This window comes from Bos taurus, chromosome 18, assembly GCF_002263795.3.
Source record: "Bos taurus isolate L1 Dominette 01449 registration number 42190680 breed Hereford chromosome 18, ARS-UCD2.0, whole genome shotgun sequence".
In the NCBI taxonomy this organism is placed as follows: domain Eukaryota; kingdom Metazoa; phylum Chordata; class Mammalia; order Artiodactyla; family Bovidae; genus Bos; species Bos taurus.
In genome coordinates, this window is record NC_037345.1 from 15,407,845 (window position 1) to 15,432,207 (window position 24,363).

The following is a 24,363-nucleotide window of genomic DNA, read 5'->3' on the forward strand; positions in this document are numbered from 1 at the left end:
AAAGGTGTCCCCAAGGAGTAAGGGGCCCAAGTCTCATATTGGGCTCCCCTGCCCAGGGATCTTGCACCAGGAAGACAAGCCCCCAGGACTTCTAACACTGTAGGCCAGCAGGAGTGTGTGGGAGAGCAGGAGGGCTGCAGGAAGCACACTGTTCTGAAAGGACACTCCCCAAAGCTCACACCCTCTGAGTGCTGGCAGAGGCAGTGCTTTGGAAGAGGCCTGGGTCAGACCTACTTGCTCATCTTGGAGAGGCTCCTGCAGAGATAGGAGGGTACTGGGATTCACGCTGGGGACACAGATGCTGGCAGCAACCATTTTGGGGGGATTTGTTCTGCCATGACAGCACTGTGCTAACAAGTGCCATTTTGGAGTCTTCCCTCTAGCCTATTATCTCCAGGGGCTTGCATACCTTCCAGTGGGTCTTCATGAGCCCAGGACCCAGTCCTTCTGCCAATGGGCCAGCAGCAGTCCTGGGACCCAACCTCATTCACGAGTGGACCCCATAAGCAGTTACCCCAAGACCGAGCCTCCCCCCCCGCCGAACTAGTGAGTTAGTACCATTCCTGGACCCCAGGTGCCAGAGCCAGCCATCCTGACACCTGGCCCTGCCCACTAATGGGATGGCACTAGCACCAAGATTCCCTTGGCCCCTACAGCCAGTTGCTCCAGGACATAGCCCTGCCTATCAGTGAACTGGCACAAGTCCTGGGACCTCACGGGTTGCTTAGTCATCTAGTTTGAAACCTTGCCCCACCCACCAGTAGGCCAGCATCGGGCCCAAGACACTGAGTTATATAGTCAGCTGTGGTGGAACCTGGTCTTTCCCACCCATGGGCCAGAAGCCATCACAAAAGGCAGGGCCTGGCAGCCAACCAGGTCAGTGGCCAGTCCTGTCTACCAGGACACTTACAGCAGGCAGCCCCATCATAACAGAAGAAGGGCCCACACAGCCCACATAGAGGGCCCTCCTAGGGCATATAGCTCTGCTGACTAGAGGGAAGAGTGCTCTAGGGCCCCATAGGGTGTCTGCTACTAAGGCTACTTCTCCAAGGTCAGGAAATGGAACTGAACTACCTAATTCATGGAAGGAAGCATAGAGAACCAGGCCAGATGAGGCAACAGAGGAATATTTTTGAGATGAAGGAACAAGACAAAATCCTGGAGGAACTAAATGAAGTGGAGATAAAAAATCTACCTTATAAAGAGTTCAAGGTAGTGACCATAAAAATGATTAATGAACTAAGAGACACATAGATGAACACAGTGAGAAGTTAAAGATTTAGAAAATATAAAGAATAACTAAACAGAGATAAAGAGTACAATAGCTGAAGTAAAAATACACTAGAAGGACTAGGTAATACAGAGGAACAGATGAGCTAACTGAAAGACAAGAGTAGTGGAAACTACCCAAGCTGAACAGAAAAAAAAAGAATTAAAAAATATGAAGATAGTTTATGAGACCTCTGAGACAATGTCAGAATACTAACATCCACATTATAAGGGTCCCAGAAGAAGAAAAAAGAAAGAAAGGGACAGAGAACTTATTGGAAGAAATTACAGCTGAAAACTTCCTATCCAGGAAAGTAAACAGACATCTACTCCAGGAAGTACAGAAAGTCCCAAACAAAATGAACACAAAGAGGTCAACACCAAGACATATTAAAATTAAAGTGGAAAAAATTAAAGATAATGAATCTTTAAAGCAGGAGAGAAAAGCAACTAGTTATTTAAAAGAGAACTCCCAAATACTCTCTGTTGACTTTTCCATAGCAATTTTGTGGAACAGAAGGAAGTGGCATGATGTATTCAAAGTGATGAAAGGAGAAAGCCTAAAACTGAGAATACTCTACCCAGAAAAGCTGTCATTCAGGTTTGAAGGAGAGACAAACAGTTTTACAGACAAGAAAAAGCTGAAAGATTTCAGCACCATTAAGTTGGTTTTACAAGAAATACTAAAGGGACTTCTCTAAGCAGTAAAGACCAACAACAGAAATATGAAAATTAAGAAAAGATAATTGGATGCAATCTCAAAAACGACAGAATGATCTCTGTCAGTTTTCAAGGCAAACCATTCAGTATCACAGTAATCCAAGTCTGTGGCCCGACCAAAAAGGCTGAAGAAGCTGAAGCTGAACAGTTCTATGAAGACTTACAAGACCTTCTAGAACTAACACCCCCAAGAAGGTGTCCTTTTCATTATAGGGGACTGGAATGCAAAAGTAGGAAGTCAAGCAATACCTGGAGTAACAGGCAAATTTGGCCTTGGAGTACAGAATGAAGCAAGGCAAAGGCTAACAGAGTTTTGCCAAGAGAATGCACTGGTCATAGCAAACACCCTCTTCCAACAACACAAGAGAAGACTAACATGGATATCACCAGATGGTGAATACCAAAATCAGATTGATTATATTATTTGCGGCCAAAGGTGGAGAAGCTCTATATGGTCAGCAAAAACAAGATTGGGAGCTGACTGTGGCTCAAATCATGAACTCCTTATTGCAAAATTCAGACTTAAATTGAAGAAAGCAGGGAAAACCACTAGACCATTCAGGTATGACCTAAATCAAATCTCTTATGACTATACAGTGGAAGTGACAAATAGATTCAAGGGATTAGATCTGATAGACAGAGTGCATGACGAACTATGGACGGAGGTTCATGACATTGTACAGGACGCAGTGATCAAGACCATCCCCAAGAAAAAGAAATGCAAAAAGGCAAAATGGTTGCCTGAGGAGGCTTTACAAATAGCAGAGAAAAGAAGGGAAGCAAAAGGCAAAGGATAAAAAGAAAGATATACCCATTTGAATGCAGAGTTCCAAAGAATAGCAAGGAGTGATAAGAAAGACTTCCTCAGTGATCAATGCAAAGAAATGGAAGAAAACAATAGAATGGGAAAGACTAGAGATGTCTTCAAGAAAATTAGAGATACCAAGGGAACATTTCATGCAAAGATGGGCACAATAAAGGACAGAAATGTATGGACCTAACAGAAGCAGAAGATATTAAGAACAGGTGGCAAGAATACACAGAAGAACTATATGAAAACATCTTCATGACCCAGATAATCATGATGGTGTAATCACCCACCTAGAGCCAGACAGCCTGGAGTGTGAAGTCAAGTGGGCCTTAGGAAGCATCACTACCAACAAAACTAGTGGAAGAGATGGAATTCCTGTTGAGCTATTTCAAATCCTAAAAGATGATGCTGTGAAAGTACTGCATTCAATATACCAGCAAATTTGGAAAACTCAGCAGTGGCCACAGGACTGGAAAAGGTCAGTTTTCATTCCAATCCCAAAGAAAGACAATGCCAAAGAATGTTCCAACTACCGCACAATTGTACTCATCTCACACGCTAGCAAAGTAATGCTCAAAATTCTCCAAGCCAGGCTTCAACAGTACGTGAACCGTGAACTTCCGGATGTTCAAGCTGGATTTAGAAAAGGCAGAGGAACCACAGATCAAATTGCCAGCATCTGATCATCGAAAAAGCAAGAGAGTTCCAGAAAAACATCTATTCTCCTTTATTGGCTATGCAAAAGCCTTTGACTGTGTGGATCACAACAAACTGTGGAAAATTCTTCAAGAGATGGGAATACCAGACCACCTTACCTGCCTCCTGAGAAATCTGTATGCAGGTCAAGAAGCAACAGTTAGAACCGGACAAGGAACAAAAGACTGGTTCCAAATTGGGAAAGGAGTATGTCAAGGCTGTATATTGTCACCCCGCTTATTTGACTTATATGTAGAGTACATCATGTAAAATGCCAGGATGGATGAAGCACAAGCTGGAATCAAGCTTGCCAGGAGAAATATCAGTTACCACAGATACACAGATGACACCACTCTTATGGCAGAAAGGGAAGAAGAAGAGCCTCTTGATAAAAGAGAAAGAGGAGAGTGAAAAAGCAGGCTTGAAAGTCAACTTTCAAAAAGCTGAGATCATGGCATCCCATTCAATCACTCCTTGGCAAATAGATGAGGAAACAATGTAAACAGTGAGAGACTTTATTTTGGGGGCTTCAAAGTCACTGCAGAAGGTGACTACAGCTGTGAAATTAGAAGACATTTGCTCCTTGGAAGAAAAGCTATGAAAATCTTAGACAGCATATTAAAAAGCAGAGACATTACTTTTCCAACAAAGGTCCATCTAGTCAAGGCTATGTTTTTCCCAGTAGTCATGTATGGATGTGAGAGCTGGACTATAAAGAAAGGTAAGTATCAAAGAATAGATGCTTTTGAACTGTGGTGTTGGAGAAGACTCTTGAGAGTCCCTTGGACTTCAAGGAGTTCAAACCAGTCAATCCTAAAGAAATCAGTCCTGAATGTTCATTGGAAGGACTGATGCTGAAGCTGAGGCTGAAGCTCCAATACTTTGGCCACCTGATGGGAAGAGATGACTCATTTGAAAAGACCCTGATACTGGGAAGGATTGAAGGTGAGAGGAGAAGGGGACAACAGAGGATGAGATGGTTGGATGGCATCACACACTCAGTGAACATGAGTTTGAGTAAGCTCCAGGAGTTGGTGACGGACAGACAAGCCTGGTGTGCTGTAGTCCATGGGGTTGCAAAAAGTCAGACACTGCTGAGCGACTGAACTGAATTGAACTGAAAAATGACTTAAAGGGCAAAAATGTTGAGAAATAAGGATACTCAGGGTTGATCTACCCATACATCCAAAAAGGAGCAGACTCTGCCTAGTCTCTAACTGATCAGAGATCCAGAAGAAAGCATATATTGGCCATCCTTTTTAGAGGGGAAGATGGGCTTCATAAACTAAGAAGAGTTTTAAATTTACGGAACAGTTACAGAGATACTACAGAGGGTTCCCACAAACCCTTCACCTCATCTCTCCTATTCTTAATATCCTACATTGCCGTGGTAAATCTATCACAACCCTAAGATCTAACTTGGTAGAACTACAAAGTGTAGTTGATTTATAATGTTGCATTAGTTTCAAATATACAACATAATGACTCAATATTATTATCGGTTATACTGCATTTAATGTTATTAGAATATATTGGTCATATTCCGTGTGGTGTACATTACATCCTGTATCTTATTTATTTTATACCTAGTAGTTTGTTCCTTAAGATCCTTTTTCTCTGTATTGTCTCTTTTCAGAAACCCTCTCACCACTGGTAACCACTAATTTATTCGAAGAGTCTGCTCTGCTCTATTATATTTATATTTTAATTTTTCTTATGTTAAAAATATGTGAACATATACAGCATTTGTCTCTCCTTATTGACTGAGCATAATCTCTCCCAGGTCCATACATTGTTTTTTCTGGCCATGTTGCGTGGCATGTGGGATGGTGGGTCTTAGTTCCCCAACCAGGGTTTGAACCTGCATCCCCTGCATTTCAAGGCTGATTCTTAACCATTAGACCACCAGGGAAGTCCCAAGATTTCATTCCTTTTTGTGGCTGAGTTATATTCCATTGTATGTATAAATGTATGAACATTGAGGTGCATATATCTTTTCAAATTAGTGGGGTTTTTTTGGATATATACCCAGGGTTGGAATTGCTGGATCATCTTGTAGTTCTATTTTTAGTTTTTTGAGGAAGCTGTATACTATTTTCCATTATGTGGCACCAATTTACATTCCCATCAATAGTGAACCAGGGTTCTCTTTTCTCCACATCCTCACCAATATTTGTTATTTGTAGACTTTTTGATGATAGTCATTCTGAGGGGTGAAGTAATACGTCATTGTTATTTCAATTTGCATTTCTTTAATAATTAGTGATGTTGGGCATTTCTTCATATATCTGTTAGCCATCTGTATATCTTCTTTGGAAAAAATGTCTATTCAGATCTACTGCCCATTTTCTGATTGGATTGTTTGGGTTTTTGTGAAAAATACCATTGATATTGTATTAGCGGTTGCATTGAATCTGTAGATTGCCTTGGGTAGTATGGTCATTTTAAACTATTAACTAATCCAATTAATGAATACCGTATACCTTTCCATCTGTTCATGTCATCTTCATTTTATTTCATCAGTGTCTTAATGTTTTCTCAGTACACGTCTTTTATCTCCTCAGGTAGATTTATTCCTAGGTACTTTATTCTTTTTGATACCTTGTAAATGGGATTGTTTCCTTAATTTCTCTTTCAGATAGTTTGTCATTAATGTTTAGAAATGCAGCAGATTTCTGCATATTAATTTCATATTCTACAACTTTTCTGGCTTTATTGATGAGCACTAGTAGTTTTTCTGTGACATATTTAGGATTTTCTATGTAGAGTATCATGCATGTGTGCATGCCAAGACACTTCAGTAGCTTCTGACTCTTTTCAATCCTATTGACTGTAGCCCTCCAGGTTCCTCTGTCCATGGGATTCCACAGGGAAGAATACTGGAGTGCCCCTATCCCGGGGATCTTCCCAAGCCAGGGATCGAACCCGTCTCCTGAGACTCCTGCGTTGCAGGTGGATTCTTTACTACTGAGCCACCAGGGATGGCCTCATATAGTATCATATCATCTGCAAATAGTGACAGTTTTACTTCTTCCATTACAATTTGAAGATCTTCTATTTCTTTTTCTTTTCTGATTGATATGGCTAGAGCTTCCAATACTTTGTTCCTCCCCCCTAAAACTTCATTGAATAAGAGTGGCAAAATGGACACCCCTGTTTTATTCTTTATCTTAGAGGAAAAACTTTCAGCTTTTCACCACTGAGTTTGATGTTAACTATAGGCTTGTCTTTTACATAGCTTTTATCATGTGGAGGTATATTTTCTCTATACCTACTTGTTCAGAGATTTTATCATAAATGAATGCTGGATTTTCTCAAAAGATTTTCCTGTATCTATTGAGATGATTGTATAATTTTAATCCTTCATTTTGATAATGTGGTGTATAACAACGATTTACAAATGTTAAACCATCCTTGCATTTCATAAACAAATCTTGTGTGATTATGGTATCAGTTCAGTTCAGTCTCTCAGTCGTGTCCCACTCTTTGTGACCCCGCGAACAGCAGCACACCAGGCCTCCCTGTCCATCACCAACTCCCGGAGTCCACCCAAACTCATGTTCATTGAGTCGGTGATGCCATCCAACCATCTCATCCTCTGTCATCCCCTTCTCCTCCTGCCCTCAATATTTCCCAGCATCAGGGTCTTTTCAAATGAATCAGCTCTTCACATCAGGTGGCCGAAGTATTGGAGTTTCAGCTGCAACATCAGTCCTTCCGATGAACACCCAGGACTGATTTCCTTTACAACGGACTGGTTGGATCTCCTTGCTGTCCAAGGGACTCTCAAGAGTCTTCTCCAACACCACAGTTCAAAAGCATCAATTCTTCAGCGCTCAGCTTTCTTCACAGTCCAACTCTCACATCCATACATGACCACTGGAAAAACTATAGCCTTGACTGGACAGACCTTTGTTGACAAAGTAATGTCTCTGCTTTTTAATATGCTGTCTAGGTTGGTCATAACTTTCCTTCCAAGGAGTAAGCGTCTTTTAATTTCATGGCTGCAATCACCATCTGCAGTGATTTTAGAGCCCCCCAAAATAAAGCCAGCCACTGTTTCCCTGTCTATTTCCCATGAAGTGATGGGACCGGGTGCCATGATCTTAGTTTTCTGAGTGTTGAGCTTTAAGCCAACTTTTTCACTCTCCAGTTTCACTTTCATCAAGAGGCTCTATAGTTCTTTGCTTCCTGCCAGAAGGATGGTGTCATCTGCATATCTGAGGTTATTGATATTTCTCCCAGAAATCTTGATTCCAGCTTGTGCTTCCTCCAGCCCAGCATTTCTCATGATGTACTCTGCATATAAGGTTAATAAGCAGGGTGACAATATACAGCCTTGATGTACTCCTTTTCCTGTTTGGAACCAGTCTGTTGTTCCATGTCCAGTTCTAACTATTGCTTCCTGACGTGTATATAGGTTTCTCAAGAGGCAGGTCAGGTGGTCTGGTATTCCCATCTCTTTCAGAGTTTTCCACAGTTTATTGTGATCCACACAGTCAAAGGATTTGGCATAGTCAGTAAAGCAGAAATAGATGTTTTTCTGGAACTCTCTTGCTTTTTCAATGATCCAGCAGACGTTGGCAATTTGATCTCTGGTTCCTCTGTTTTTTCTAAAAACCAGCTTGAACATCTGGAAGTTCACGGTTCATGTATTGCTGAAGCCTGGCTTGGAGAATTTTGAGCATTACTTTGCTAGTGTATGCTGCTGCTACTGCTGCTAAGTCGCTTCAGTCGTGTCTGACTCTGTTCAACCCCATAGATGGTAGCCCACCAGGCTCCCCTGTCCCTGGGATTCTCCAGGCAAGAACACTGGAGTGGGTTGCCATTTCCTTCTCCAATGCATGAAAGTAAGAAGTGAAAGTGAAGTCACCCAGTCATGTCCGACTCTTAGCGACCCCATGGACTGCAGCCTACCAGGCTCCTCCATCCATGGGATTTTCCAGGCAAGAGTACTGGAGTGGGGTGCCATTGCTAGTGTGTGAGATGAGTGCAATTGTGCGGTAGTTTGAGCATTCTTTGGCATTGCCTTTCTTTGGGATTGGAATGAAAACTGACCTTTTCCAGTCCCATGGCCACTGCTGAGTTTTCCAAATTTGCTGACATATTGAGTGCAGTGCTTTCACAGCACCATCTTTTAGGATTTGAAATAGCTCAACTGAAATTCCATCACCTCCACTAGCATTCACAGTGATGCTTCCTAAGGCCCACTTGACTTCACATTCCACAATGTCTGGCTCTAGGTGAGTGTGAGTGATCACACCATCATGATTATCTGGGTTGTGAAGATCGTTTTTGTACAGTTCTTCTGTGTATTGTTACCACCTCTTCTTAATATCTTCTGCTTCTGTCATATGATCCTTTTAACATATTGTTGAATTCAGTTTGATAATATTTTGCTAAAGATTTTTGGATCTATGTTCATGAAGGATATTGGTCTTTAATTTTTTTCTTGTGATGTACTGGTTTTGAGATCAGAGTAATGCTGGCCTTGAGAAATGAGTTTGGAAGTACCCCTTCCTCTTCCATTTTTTGGAAGAATTTGAGAGGGATTGGTATTAATTCTTCTTTCAGTGTTTGGTAGAATTCATCAGTGAAGCTGTCTGGCCCTCTGTAATTGTTTGTTGAACTATTTTACCATTAACATATTACTTCTGGTTTGGATTTCAGTATACAGTATGATGAACTAATGTGGAGTCCCCCCTCTTGCTTTAACTTGTGCCTAACTCTTTGTGACCTCGTGGACTATACAGTCCATGGAATTCTCCGGGCCAGAATAGTGGAGTGGGTAGACTTTCCCTTCTCCAGGGGATCTTCCCAACCCAGGGATCCAAACCCAGGTCTCCTCATTGCAGGTGAATTCTTTCCCAGCTGAGCCACAAGGGAAGCCCACTTTAAATAGTAACGTAAAATATTTTTTGAAAAGTTCAAATTCAAGGGCAAGCACAAAATAAACAGATTTCCCTGGGTGCCAGCAATGAAGAGGAGTTCACACGAGATTGCTGCTCGTGAAAGTCAGTGCCATGATAGCCCAGGGACAGTGGACCTTGATACTGACTGAAACAGTTCATTGGTCACAGTCAGACAGGGACATGGCCTTCAACCACAAGTGGTGGGGACCTGGAATTGACACCTGTGTAAACTTGGGTTTGAAATGGCAGCATCTCTGTGATTAGGGAACCCAAAACACTACACACATGCCCTAGCATGGGGGTTTATCTTGTCAAGACTCTGGATGGAAAAAAGGGAGCTTCTTGAGAAATTGAAACCCCAAACCTTCTCCATGCAAGGATGTGGAATCCAAATTTACTCTTCCTGCTTGTTTTAGCAATATAGAGCCAATAAATTGAGAGAAACTAACCACAGACAGGTGAAATACTTGGGTGTCCAGCAAAGAAGAACTTAGACTTGCTCTGTTTGGCCATTTGCACATACCACAGTCCATAGAACATGTGTGAGGGCATACACACAGACGTTTGCAGAGAGTCAGACATGACTGAGCATGCACACAAGGGTATAACATGTGAGAAAATGTGTGTGTGTGTGTGTACACGCATGTGCACACACACACACACACACACAACTCCCCTGGGAAAGATGAGCTCACATGTGAAATTCATAGACCATTAGAGAATATCAGCAGACACAATCACAAAAAAATTAGTACCCCTGAGAATCTGAGATAGCTAAGCAACAAGAGAAATGACCCTACAGAAAAAGAATAGTCAGACTTGATGAAATACAAGAATCTCAGATTGAAGAAGCAGCCTGAATGTAGAGTCAAACATATGTGCCTTTGAGGTATTTGTTTTGTCAATTCAGGTTTTCATAAATTGAATGTTCTTAAAATGGAGCCCATCACACACAAGGAGTACCATTTGGAAATGGTTTTGGAGCCTTTACCAAAGAGATCACCACTTTTCAGATGCCTGGACCAAGACTCAGCCCAGAGTCCTAAGACCTTGGTGGCCCACTGGACGTCTTTTCTCCCGAGTCTGCACAGGACACTGGTTGTAGGTAGACTTAAGAAAGATTCGAGTAGCTGAAAATGAGTACTGGGCAGGGGGACACAGTCAAGCTGACAAGAGAGCTGCCCGCAGGGTCCTGCCCTCCCTGGGGGCTGATTGTGCTAATGGACAATCACAAGGAGAACGGGAGGGAAGTGCTCCCTGTCACCACAGCCACGGATGTGCTGCCTGAGCCAGTCCACTGGGTGAGCAAAGGAAATCATGGAGACTGAGAATTAGAAAGTTGAGGATGTGTGCCAGCAGAAGTCTCTTGCCAGTAACATTTTCCTTCAGAGGAGAGGACTTTTGCAAGGAGAGAGAATTCAACTGCACTGGCTCTGCAGAATGAAATGGTTGCACTGGCTGTGCCACAGTTGGCTGGCGATTCAGTCTCTGAGACGTGATCAGCCAGTTGGTCTAGTCATCCTTCAAGGTGTGGCTGCAAAGTCCCCTCTCGGTGAAACGCCTCCACGTCTCCCCATCCCTAGCTCAGTCAAGTCCCTTCCTCAATGTGCCTTTGGTTTATGTCCATATAGTGGCAGTCTAGTGACCCTAGCGAAAAGGTCACAGTGGCTAAAACCTGGGGCTAGTACTTAGCGTGTCGCTGGTCCCCAAGTCCAAGTGATATGATGTCCAGACAAGCAAGGCCAACCACACTCCATACATTATTCGTCTCCACCATACATGGAGTTGTACTTGTTTAGTTGCTAAGTCATGTCTGACTCTTTTGTGACCCCGTGGACTGTAGCTCACCATGCTCCTTGAGATTTCCCAAGCAAGAATACTGGAGTATTCCCAGTACCATTTCTTTTTCCAGGGGGTCTTACTGACCCAGAGATTGAACCTGTATCTCCTGTATTGGCAGGCAGGTTCTTTACCACTGAGCCACCAGGGACATCCCCATACATGTAGGAACTAAGATAACTTCCACTGACGAAGGTGGTAAACACACAGTCTTGATCAGGCAAACCAAATTAGTTTAGTAAGAAGCAACACAAATCACCGGGAAAAGATCAAACACATTTCCTGGCATAGAACAGACAGGAGATAATTGACTGAGTTTTGCTCTTCATTAAAAAGTTTTATCATCATTTATACTGTCAGAATCATGTGTCTGCCTTTCCTAGTGAGTTTTTTTTAACTCTGTGGGGGCATTTTAAATATATTTTCTGGCCAACTCTGAAGGAAAGAGACTTATCAGGAGAGCCAATAATTTTTTTTAAAGTTTAAGTTTAGCAACATTATTATTTTTAATACAGAGAATTTAAACATTTATTTTAGCTATTAAGTTAGTGATTGCTCCTTGAGGCTTTCTGTAGAAGGTAGTGGAACAAGAGGGTTATAGTGTTTGAATAGAGAGGAATGCAGTCTGCATGAAATAAGTCATTCTTTAGATAAATTCCTTGACTTATTAAAAGTGGTTCTTATTGTAAACATAATTTTTGAATTGGGAAAGGCATTAGAAGCATAATCTAGCATGCTCCAGTCCTGAAATCAGAGGTGGGACAAGAAGTTCATTTAAAAAATCCATTTATAAACTCAGCAAGTCCCTATTCATAAGCAGCAACTTCTCTCCTGAATTGGTTCATACTCGCAGCTCTGACTGCAGACATGGTTCTGTTCTAGAAAGCTCCTACATGATTCCAGTCTATTAATGCCTTTGAGGGCATAAAACTGTATCTTTAAAGCTGCTCTTGCTCTAACTTCCATGCCAGAAAGGAGCCTCTAGAACTCCAGGAACTAATCTTGGAGGATGACAAGGCAGACATCTCTTCCTATCAAGCCACGTGTGCTGGGCTGAGGCATGTATTATGTGTCTTTCTGTACAGATAAGATGAAAGATGCTCAATTTCTGTTTCTCGGCAGCTACAGTATGAGAGAGGGCACAGCACCAGAGGGGTCTGCAGTGCATGTAGTCACAGAACAAATGCTGTCTTACGACAGGGATTTGGTCAATAAATAAAGGACTTTTTCTGTTTAGATGTCTAAAGACTTGATTTGAAATAAGACAGGCATGATGTAAAATACAGTGGCTAACTAATTGTTTACGGTGAATGGTGAACTTGGGCCCAGCTCATGAACAGCCTCATGGGGCCATTTTGTTTGGATTTGGGGGAATACAGTGGCCCCCACAAATGGTCCTCAAACTTAGATGATCTTCAGAGTCACACAGGGGACTTTAAAAATACAAATACCCAGGCCTGGGAATTTATACAAATTCCTAATTTACTGAATTAGCAGTGGGTGTAGGGAGCCTAGGAATATTGAGTTTGAGAATTGCTGAACCCTGGAGAAAGAATTTAGGCTTAGGGCCAGATAGATCTGGTTTTGAATCTTGCTGGTGGGACCTGGAGCAGGTTTCCAGACTCTTCTGAACCTTAGAACCCCTAAGAATAGTAACTTTGGGATGATCTCAAAAGGTTTGCACAGAAACTAGACATTATTAGGCACTTGGTACTTGTGTCAGTCCATTTAGGCTGCTATAACAATACACTAGCTGGCTTAGACAATAAACATTTATTTCACACCTTTTTGAAGGCTGAGAAGATCAAGATTAAAGTAAATTTGGTGTCTGGTGAGGATTTGCTTCTTTGGTTCATAGACAGCTGTCCTGTAACTGCACATGGCCAAACAGACAAGGGAGTTCTCTGGGGTCTTTTTAATAAGGGTATCAATCTCATTCAGGGCTTCCCTCATAGCTCAGTTGGTAAAGAATCTGCCTGCAATGCAGGAGACACCGGTTCGATGCCTGGGTTGGGAAGATCTTCTGGAGAAGGGATAGGCTACCCACTCCAATATTCTTGGGCTTCTCTTGTGGCTCAGCTGGTAAAGAATCTGCCCACAATGCAGGAGACCTGGGTTCAGTCCCTGGGTTGGGAAGATCCCCTGGAGAAGGGAAAGGCTACCCACTCCAGTATTCTTGCCTGGAGAATTCCACAGACTATACAGTCCATGGGATCACAAAGAGTCAGACACGACTGTGTGACTTTCGCTTCACTTCACTTCAATCTCATAATCAGAGAGCCACGTAGAAGGTCAAGAAGCTGGCTGAATCAGACAGGAAGTGTTTGACATCTGGTTAATTCTGATAATCTCAGGTTGAACTTGATTGGAAGTGTGGCTGCCCAATCAAAGGCCAACAGCAGCTAGAAGGAACCAGTTAAGCAGGCTGGCAGAACCTTGGGGCTTCTGATTCACTGAGTGATATAACTCCTCTTGGGTCCCTCAAGCATGCTATAATCATGCCTCATGCATGTAGGCCCTCGATATCTCTAAAGTTAACTTGATTCTCACCATAATGAGTGGGAGGCAGACAACAGCTGGCAGGCCTACGATCTTCTTGAGGTGCAGACACTGAGGGAACTCAGAATAAACATGACCAGGCTTCCTGGATCGTCAGTGTTACTCAAATCCCAGAGGAAGCAGCATCATTTTTACAATATTACTAGCTGGTGGTTTTTTGTTTTGTTTTGTTTTTTGAGTGTTTTCTTTGTTCCAGGCACTTTTATCCTAATAATACTCCTATGAGAAAATCCTGTGCTGTAAAAGCTAGTATCATTCTTATTTTACATATGAGGAAAATCTGAGAAATAGAGGGGCCGGGTAACTGTTGGGAGTACAGATTATGAGAGAAGGCATTCCTGGCAGAGGCCCTGAGGCCAAAAAGAACACAGTACATGTAAGGGGAAAGGCCAGGACAGCTACTGTACAGACTGCAAAAAAACAAGGGCCGTCAGCCCATCAGGCCTCATAGGGCACTGTGATTTTGTCTATTCTCATAATAGCATTGAGAAGTGATTGAGACTTTATTTTTCATTTAACTTTTATTATAGAGTTTTAAAAATATATGCAGAAGTAGAAATAAAAAGATCACAGATTCCTATATATTAAGGTTGGTGCAAAAGTAATTGTTGTTTTTGAACTTTGCCATTTGATATTAGAATACATTCTTAAAGATATGTGGTTATGTTATTCATCATTTTGATGTACATTTCTTGCTTTATGTTTTTTTACTAATGAAATATGACTTGCTGTTTATATATTTTAGACTATGAAAATTATATTAGACAAAAAGGAAATCGGAATGGTTTTCTTATTTGAGTTCAAAATGGATTGCAAAGCAGCAGAGACAACTTGCAACATCAACAACACATTTGGCCCAGGAACTGCTAATGAATGTACAGTGCAGCAGTGGCTTGAGAAGTTTTGCAAAGGAGATGAGAGTCTGGGAGGTGAGGAGCATAGTGGCTGGTCATTGGAAGTTGACAGTGACCAATTGAGAGCCATTATCAAAGCTGATCCTCTTACAACTACATGAGAAGTTGCCCGAGAACTCAACGTCGACCATTCTATGGTTGTTTGGGATTTGAAGCTAATTGGAAAGGCGAAAAAGCTCAATAAGTGGGAGCCTCATGAGCTGACCACAAATTTAAAAAAAAAGTCCTTTTCCAGAGTCGTCTTCTCATATTCTATGCAACAACAATAAACCATTCCACACGATGAAAAGTAGATTTTATATGACAGCTGTTGATGACCAGCTCAGTGGTTGGACCAAAAGAAGCTCCAAACCACATCTCAAAGCCCAACTTGTACCAGAAAAAAGGTCATGGTTTGGTGGTCTGCTACCTGTCTGATCCTCTACAGCTTTCTGAATCCCAGAGAAACCATTACATCTGAGACGTATGCTCAGCAAATCGATGCACTGATAAATGTAACAACGGCAGCTGGTATTGGTCAACAGAAAGTGCCCAGTTCTTCTCCAAGACCACACCCGACCGCACGATGCACAACCAACGCTTTGAAAGTTGAATGAATTGGGCTATGAAGTTTTGCCTCATCTGCCATAGTCACCTGACCTCTCACCAACTGACTACCACTTCTTCAAGCGTCTCGACAACTTTTTGCAGGGAAAATGCTTCCACAACCAGCATGAGGCAGAAAATGCTTTCTAAGAGTTCATCAAATCCTGAAACAGATTTTTATGCTACAGAAATAAACTTATCTCTCATTGGCAAAAATGTGATGGTTGTAATGGTTCCTATTTTGATTAATTAAATGTGTTGAGCCTAGTTATAATGATTTAAATTCAGGGTATGAAACCTTCATTACTTTTATGGTTTGGCACCATAATTACTTTTATGGTACCTAATACCATCACCCAGCTTCAGCAATTAACCCTTAAAATGTTTCAAGCAGGAAAGTGATATGATTAACTTTATATTCAAACCCACCCACCAACCAGCCCTCTGGCTACTGTGGAGAAGGAGTTGGAGGGAATGAAGTGGACATGGAGAGACCAGTTGGGAGGCCACTGCAGTAGTCCAGGAGGGACAGTGTCATGGTGAGGTGAGGATAAACCAAGGGCAGTGGACAGATTCTGGAGAAATGAATACGTCAGTGTCAGCTTCCCCCCAGAAGCAGACCCTGAGACAAGGACTTCATGTCAAGTAGTTTATTTGGGCTCAGGAAATACAAACAGGTGAATAGGGAAGAGAGACATGGAAGGAAGGAGGGAATGCAGCCAGTGTCTTCTCAAGCCAGCTACCTTTTTAGCAGGACCAGTTGTGCAATTTGCAGGGCTGGTACAAATGAAAATGTGAGGCCTTGTAATCATAAATTATTGAGAAATTCAGAATGAAAGCAGCAGAGTGTTTAGTCAAGCGCAGGGCCCTTTAAACAATGGAGTCCCATGCACATTGCAAGTCGGTGAAGCCCATCCTGCCTTTGGGCAACTGGAGCTTAATCCTGCAGGAAGCTTGGTGAAATGAGATAAAACACACAGCTCAGAAGAATCAGAGCGCCATCAGTCAGTGGCCAAAGGCTGCTCCTGGAGTGTTCTACCTTCCTGGCATTTCCAGCCTGCCCTGCCTAGAAGAATGGATTCCCCTGGTTTCTTCATGTAGATCCTGGAGGTTGGAAGTATGCCAGCGTCATTACAACATGATCTGTTCTTAGGGACACAGGTTGGACAAGGATAATTTCAAAAGTACACAGGTGAACTTTCAGGTTTCTGGGACTTTCAGTTCCCTGGGACAGGGAGCACTGGAATGGGAGTAGGTGGGGGAAGCACTGGAGTTTGGTTTGCACGTGTTGAGCTTGACTCATCCACGTGGAGATGTCAAGAAGGCAGTAGGAATTTTGGCTCTTAGGCTCAGAGGAAATGTCTGGCTGTGGGTGGAGATGGAAGTACCAGGGAGAGAGAGTAGCGGGCTCTAGGAAACCAGGCATCCACTGTCCACAGCTGGGGTGAGGACAGTGGTCAGCACTGAGGGTGCGCAGTTAACTAAACCCTTGGTCCCTGCTCCTTGGACCCTGGCTTCCGGACCAGGGCACTCAGGTAGACACCTGCCTGCAGGTTTGTGCCATCTCTCTGGAGGGAGGCTGAAGCCATCACCCTCCCCAGGCTCAGGTAAATGGCTTCCCGTCTCAGCCTTGGAAGAAACAGGGAGCAGATGACCTGAAACCATCAATGTCTGCTGGCCCCATAAGCACTCCCCCAGCCCAGGCAGAGGCAGAAAGAGAGGGAAATGCTAAAGTCACCCATGCAAACACTAAAGTAGTTTTCCCATCCTTATCTCCAGTTTCTGTTTCACAGGTTTTCTCTGTGAAATGAAACCTTAAGTTTACTGTGAATATTAAAACAATGAATTTCACCCAGCAAATGGAGACAGGAAAATGGCTGAAGTTGTACAGAATCCAATTACCAAGAGCAGTTAAAGTGTCCAAAACTCGGTCCAGGGGTGTTCATATGACATAGATACGCTTGCATATTTCAATGTCTATTTAAAGAAAGGGTGCCCAGGCTCCATTAGTGTGGAGAGAGGCTGCTGGAAGCCACTTTATTTCTCATCATTAAAGTCAGTCTGAGTTTTCCAAAAAAAAAGGAGGATAAATGAATCGGACCTGCCAGGCCCAGGCAGCTAGCTCCTCAGCCCAGTAATCGCTCCCTTATTGTTCTTTCCCATTAAAATGATGGTAAAACAAACCATATGGCACTTGCTGTTCTTGCTTTTAGAAAGAGACATTTTCCCATGGGGCCCTGGAGAGAGTGGAGGGGCCCTTGCGCCCTTCCAGGGGCAGTCACGATAATGGCAGTGGCCGTGGGTCAATCTTGCACTTTCATGGCCTTACTTCAATTCTTCCTGGGCAGAATCCACTTTTTTCCTGTGTTTATAAGAATGTACACATATGAAACTATCTCTTAGGTGTTGGTGTGGGCAGGTTGCAGTGATCTGAAAAAAAGCCAGAGTATATTTACACAGAAACATCTAGATGAAATACATTCTATTTGTCATTGTGGAATATTAAACATCTGGCCTGTTATTAATTTTTCACTTTTCAAACCAGCATTTTTGGCATGGTATAGTCACAGCTTGAGAGATTCTTCACAGCCAGTTCCATGGCCATTCTGCTTGAGTGATATTCAAATACTGAGCATCAGGTCTGGCATGAATGCCAGCCCCAAATAGCCGGCATCGACGTGTACCAGCCGGTGGCAGTCCTGGCTACCCTTTCACTCTGTGAGTGGAGGGAAGAGGAGCGGACACTGAAGTAGGACTTCAGATGGCATTTCCAGCTATCCTAGGGCCTTGCTGCTCACGGGAGGTGGAATGATGCTGGTGAAAATGCCGAGTGTTAGGTGACCCAGCGTCCCCTGGGAACTCAGCTCCCAGGGCTGGTGCTGGCCTGTCTGCTCACTCCCGGGGCAGGCCTGCAGCCGCTGGCTGTCCTCCCGATACCAGAGCAGGAGAGCACAGGTACCAAGGACTTGGAATCCGAAGATGGATAATTTGCGATATCAAAAATGACACTCTAAATTGGTTCCAAATACAAGGATGTTTCGTGATGGTGCTGGCGCTGATTCTCTCACACAGCTTCACGCTTCAAATGTTTTTCAGCCAAATAAAGAGGCCTAATGGCCATCAAACTCCTGTCCAATGTAATTACTGTAAATCATTATAAACGAGCTCTAATACTGCTAGAAACATAGATGCACAGCCATGGTCACCGGGAAATGAGGCCAGGAGATTGTTTCTCTGAGGGAATGTGAGATCACACTGTGTTCTCAAGACTCACCTTGTTCAGAAAGCAAAGGAAATCTCCCCAGAATGTCTTGTGAAAGGGTGCCATCAAAGGTGGGAAAACAGTGGAATGCAATATTATTCCAGGAGAAAAATCAGTGGCTACGCCCCTAAGGAATCAGTGTTTTAACAGCTGTGACGGAAGAAGGCGCTGAGGTTTACAGAGCACCGACTGGGTTGCCAGGTATCATTCTAGGGACTTGACACCAATTACCTGCCTTACAAGGTAGGCCTGGAGGTAGCCCTCCCATGCTACAACTTTTCCTCTTGACATCCATTCGTTTCACACCAATTATTGATGATACGCTCTAGGTGATTTTGGTTGTGGTATGTGCTGGTGTGCCCAGCAGACACAAGTTTGAAGATGTTGAAGGGAGGGCCACTGGTGGGAGGGGACAGGAACGAGGGGAAACTTCAGGAAGAGAGAGGAATGGTGAAAGTAGTGGAGGAATGGTAGGGCTGGACAGGGAGGCCTGGCGAGCTGCGATTCACGGGGTCACAAAGAGTCGGACACGACTGAGGGACTGAACTGAACTGAACTGATGCTTTTACATTGTATAACTTTTTTCAGTCCTCAAGTCCCACATGGGTAAAGTCTATCTGTATTTGGCTGGTAACAATGTTGCTAATGGGTGTGTGATTACAGTCCCAGGGAAGCAGGGGGGATTGCAAAGGTCAGCATTTGAGCAGAACCTTGAGAACAGACAAGGCTCTCCTTGTTTTCACCCACACCTCACCACCATGATGTGGATGTAAATTCCATGTAAAAATGTGAAGTTTGCATTACTGTTCTGTGTGGTCCAAAGCAGGATTTAGACTCAGACCACTGCCCCCCCTCCCCCCACCCCACACCTGACCTGCCCCAGGCTCCTTTGGGGACCTGTCTGCCCAGCCTCCCTCTAGTTCGCCCCCACCTTGTCCAGATGGGCTCCATATGGCCATTACACTCAGTAGGGTCGCCAGCTTTAGCAAATAAATTACAGGACATCACTTAAATTCAAATTTCAAACGAACAACAAAAACATTTTTTAGCTTGAGTATGTGTGCACCCTACAGTATTTGGAACTTAAACAAACCAAAGGGGGAAAAATGTTTTTTTCATTTACCTGAAATTAAAATTTAACTGGGATGTCCTGTGTTTTATCTGACAACCTAATACCCAGCCTCTGAGAGACTTCCCTCAGCTCCAGCAAGCCCTGGCCCACGTCCTCCCAGTGACGCCTGGTACCTGGTTTATCTGTAATTCATTGATCTGGGCTTCAGAAATGGCCCGAGCATCCCCCACCCCCGACCCCTAGCCCAGCCGCTGTGAACAGAGCCCCGTGCCAGACTCTCTGGCGGGTGAGACGACCTGGCAGGGTCTGCCTGGGTGAACCCCCGGTTCCAGTTCCGTGGGAGCGCAACACTGTTACAACGTGGGAAGCTCCAAGTACAAGTGCCGCCTTTGACTCCCGAATTGAGGTGGGCTGGGGCGGAAGGCTCCAGGAGGAGGTGGTCTCGGAGGGGGACACCCCGCGGGAGGGTGGCACCTAGGGACCAGGAGAGCGGGGGCGCGGAGCGAGGGCGGAGCGATGCCGCGGGAAGCCCAGCCTCGGGAGCTCGTCGGGGTAACGCAACCACGGCCGGGCCCCGACTCTGGCCACCAGAGGGCGCGCTGGCTTGTGAAATGATTCTCCGCCACCAGGGGGAAAACGCCCTTCGTTTTATTCAGGTTAGAGATTCTCTTTCTTTGCTCTGAAACTAAACGAGGAGAGAAAACCGAGGGTACATCCCCTCCTCTGTGGCAGCGAGGGGTCTTCCTGAAAGCCCCATGAGAGCAAGGGGCTCAGAGGTGCACTTAGGCGGTGGGCAGGGAGTACGGGACTGGATGGAGGGTTGGAGGGAGGGATGGAGAAAGGAAAGAGAGAAGAAAGGAGGGAGGAAGGAAAGAAGAAGGAAAGGCAAGGCGGGAGGGAAGAAGGGTAAAGGAGAGAGGACAGGCCGCTGTTCTCGCTGCGTCAGGACCCACGTGGTGATCTCAGCGGTCCAGCCCAGGGCTTGACACACGAAAGACACTTGATGAAACACGGGTTCAAAGAGAACGAATGGCCCTCCAGGAAGGGAAGCACTGAGAACCAAGCATTCGGGGTGCCGATGGTGGTCTAGAGGGAAGCCTGGGAAGGAGAAGGGGTAGGAGGGCACAGGAGGGAAGGGGAACGTTTCAGAAAGAGAGAGGCATAGTGAAAGTGGTGTAGGAATCATAGCATGGCTTTCACACTTAGACTGTGTAACTTCTTTTTCAGACCTCAGTTTCCACATCATGGATGTACTTGGCACTTGCCGCCTGTTAACAGTGTTGCTCATAGATGCATCCTTCCTCTCCTACTGAGGTTCTCCAGGGCAGACCCTGCCAGGTCATCTCACCCCGAAGAGTCTGGCACAGGGCTTTCTTCACAGCCATTGGGCAGGTGGGGGATGCTTGGGCCATTTCTGAAGCCTGGGTCAATGTCAGTTCAGTTGCTCAATCGTGTCCGACTCTTTGCGACCCCATGGACTCCAGCACATCAGGCTTCCCTGTTCATCACCAACTCCCAGAGCTTGCGCAAGCTCATGTCCATCGAGTCAGTGAGGCCATCCAACCATCTCATCCTCAGTCGTCCCCTTCTCCTCCTGCCTTCAATCTTTCCCAGCATCAGAGTCTTTTCCAATGAGTCTGTTCTTCGCATTAGGTGGCCAAAGTATTGGAGTTTTAGCTTCTGCATCAGTCCTTCCAATGAATATTCAGGGTCAATGAACTCCAGATGAACCAGGAAGGGGAGTTTATCTCACTGGGAAGCCCTGGGTCGGGCCTGTGGGAGCTGAGGGGAGGTCTCCTAGAGGCTGGGTATTGGGTTGTCAGACAAAACACTGGATGGCCTAGTTAAATTTGAATTTCAGTGGTCAAAAGAGAAAGCATGTGACCATGTGACAGTGCTTTGTAAACCACAAAATGTGTGTGATAATGAGGAGCTGTCGGCTAGTGTCCTTGTTAATCTCTTCTTCCCCTAAAAAAGTCAGGACACTGTGTTGAATAAAAGGAGGAAAGGAGGGAGGGAAGGAGGAAAGAGTGAAGGGAGAGGAGAGAAGGCAGGAGACACACTCTAGGTGTGATCAGCATTTCCTCTTCCCTCCTGTCCGTTTGCTAAATATTCTAGGGACCCAGGGCTTTAATTTTCTTATTTCAGGTGAGCAGGTTTCTTCGTTATGCAGCTAGCATTTACTGAGTCCATGTTTCTATCCTCACAAGAGGGAACCTTCTAATGGGGCACAGCCTGTACCCCACACAATTCCCCCCTAGGTCCACAAGACCTCAGTTTACAGAGCACTTCTATAGGAAGTTTCTCCTGTCATCTAGGCAGCTGAGGGATGGGATTGATTTCTCCATTTCTCCATTTTAGAGACAGGAGGCAAGGCTCAGGGACCCCAAGTGCTGCCCGAGGTGACCACAGAGAGTGGTCAGACTAACAGCCTTTTTCAGACTAACACTCCAAACGTAGTGATCTGATAAGTGCATCAGGAGGAAAGTGATCTTGTTTGTGGAATAAATGAGAACACTGTGGAAAACGAAACAAGCGGAGTGAAGAGGCTGCATGCCTCCAGCCACTCCTCCCCTCGCTTGTCTGTTTCTGGGGTAACTGTCGTGGTTCCCACAGTCGTGCACGCTTTGGTTCTGCCAAGCCTCCCACACAGAGGATCACTTAATCCCCACAGCACCACGGGCAGGCCCTCGGGTCAAGTGACCTCTCCAGGGCCGCACAGCTGGAAGGTGGGGACTGTGAGCATGGGGCTGTCTGCGTCTTGCTCAGGCTGTGAACAGTGCCCAGGACACGCAGGTGTGGAAAGACTGATAGTTCTTACCTGCCAGGTCTTGACGGGCTTCTCTCTCTGAGCAGCCCTCTCGACTGCGAAGCAGCTCTGTGTGTGCTGACCTGGCAAAATGCCTCCGAAGCCTTGATGAGTGAGTGAAAGGGAAGTTGTGGAACTCTGCAGGCCAGTGCGCTAGGAACAAAATGTCCCGTGGGCTCATATTTTGGTTTCTGTGAGGGATAACTCTGAGAGGGTATTAACCGCTGTCTCTGGTGGTCACCTTCACGGGGAGTGGAATTGAAGAAGGGGAGGGTAGGGAGAACGTCCAACATTCTGTGACACTGGCTGCTGTCTGAGTTTCTTGTAACAATCCTTATCCTTCAGGAACGTTGGAAAGGGAACGTTTGTAACAGGGAAAATGTAGAGACAATCCAAAGGCCCCAGGCCAAGCCTGGAGGTCTCCCCGGTCTGTCTAGTCAGGCTGCCCTTCCAGCCCAGCCTGCAATAGGGTCGAAGGTGAGACACATCAAAGGGTGGGAATCAGTCCAGAGTTGAGTCAAAGAAAAGAGAATTGTGCGGCCGTGGCAGGGACCCCAGTGGCTGCTGTGTGAGCATGTGCACACACACATACCAGACCTGTTACCTTCCTGCCCCCAACACACGCCTCTGATCTGGCCTCTGCTCTGGGTTGAGGGCTCACATGTGGTTCTCTGCCCCAGGCCAGTCCTGGGACCCCCCACTGCCAAGGCCTCTCTCTGACTTTGCCCCTGGCCTCACCCTGCTGACAGGAATGGGCTGGGAGAAGGGGCTTAGGATTGTCTGGGCCCTGGAAGTTCAACGCTCTGGGCAGTCTGCAGTGGTCCTGGATTCCTTCTCATTCTTTTTCTCAAGGGGAAGAAAGCCTTCCTTTAGCTCCTTCCACAAGCCTCCTCTTCTCTGGAGTAGCCAGGAAGTGTGAGCTCTGTCTACTTAGGATCCCAATTTGGTAGGAAGTGTGTTGATAGGTGCGGACATGTGTGTGTATAAAACTCTGGAGTTGGTGTTCACGGTGGTTATCTCTGGGGGGGGGATTGTGGGTGAGTCTCGCTTGCTTCCTCACATTTGTGGTTCATGTTTGTTTAATTTGTTTTTTAAAGTTTGTCCTTTAAAGTCTCACAGTCCCTGAGATAAAATCATCCAGAGAGAAAGCACGAGAAGGAAAGTAAGAGAGATACATGAAAGGCAAGAAGGAGGGAAGGAGAAGCAGCAATGAAGAGAGGGTAAAGTACAGGGAGAAAGAGAGGGTCAGGGGAGCAGAGATGAAGGAGGGGGAGGCAAAGGGCAGAGGAGAGATGGGGAGAGCCCTGCAGGGCCTGGGCTGAGGCCTTGGTGTGCCCCCTGCCCCCAAGTGTGGCAGCAGCTGGTGTCTTCCACATGGCACTGCAACCCCTCCAGGCTAGCTCCCAGGCATTCCGGCTGTGTTACACCCCGAGCACCTCTGCTGGGGACGGAGGCAGCAGATGCTGCAGGTGGCCAGAGCCCAGCCTCCAGGCCGAGGAGCCGGGTGTTAGAGATAATCCTCTAGGGTCTCTCGTACTTTGCACATTTCGTGAGCACAGGCACTGATTGCGTTCTTTCCAGATGGTCATTTCCAGGATGTTTGAATAGCAAACAACCTTAGAAGAGAGTGGTAGTGTTTCCTTTTGGAGTGAAGAGCAGATATGCCCACTGCACGTTGTGTTTCCTTTTGGAGTGAAGAGCAGACATGCCCACTGCACGTTCCAGATGGTCATTTCCAGGATGTTTGAATAGCAAACAACCTTAGAAGAGAGTGGTAGTGTTTCCTTTTGGAGTGAAGAACAGACATGCCCACTGCACGTGGAGGTTTACATTGCAATCTACACACAACTTTCTGTTGTATACTACAGTCTTTGTTCTCAGAAACATGGGAGGGCAGTGTGGCCTATTGGTTAGG

At 45.1% G+C, this 24,363-nt stretch overlaps 1 long non-coding RNA gene across 1 annotated transcript in view; it reads left to right on the forward strand.

Moving 5' to 3' along the window:
* The window catches only part of LOC132342796 (uncharacterized), a 34,608-nt gene extending 19,082 nt beyond the window's left edge, over positions 1 to 15,526 (forward strand). The window contains exon 2 of the long non-coding RNA XR_009491289.1: positions 14,552 to 15,526. This is a non-coding gene — a long non-coding RNA (uncharacterized lncRNA). The remainder of the gene's footprint in view (positions 1 to 14,551) is intronic.
* Positions 15,527 to 24,363: the final 8,837 nt, after the last annotated feature.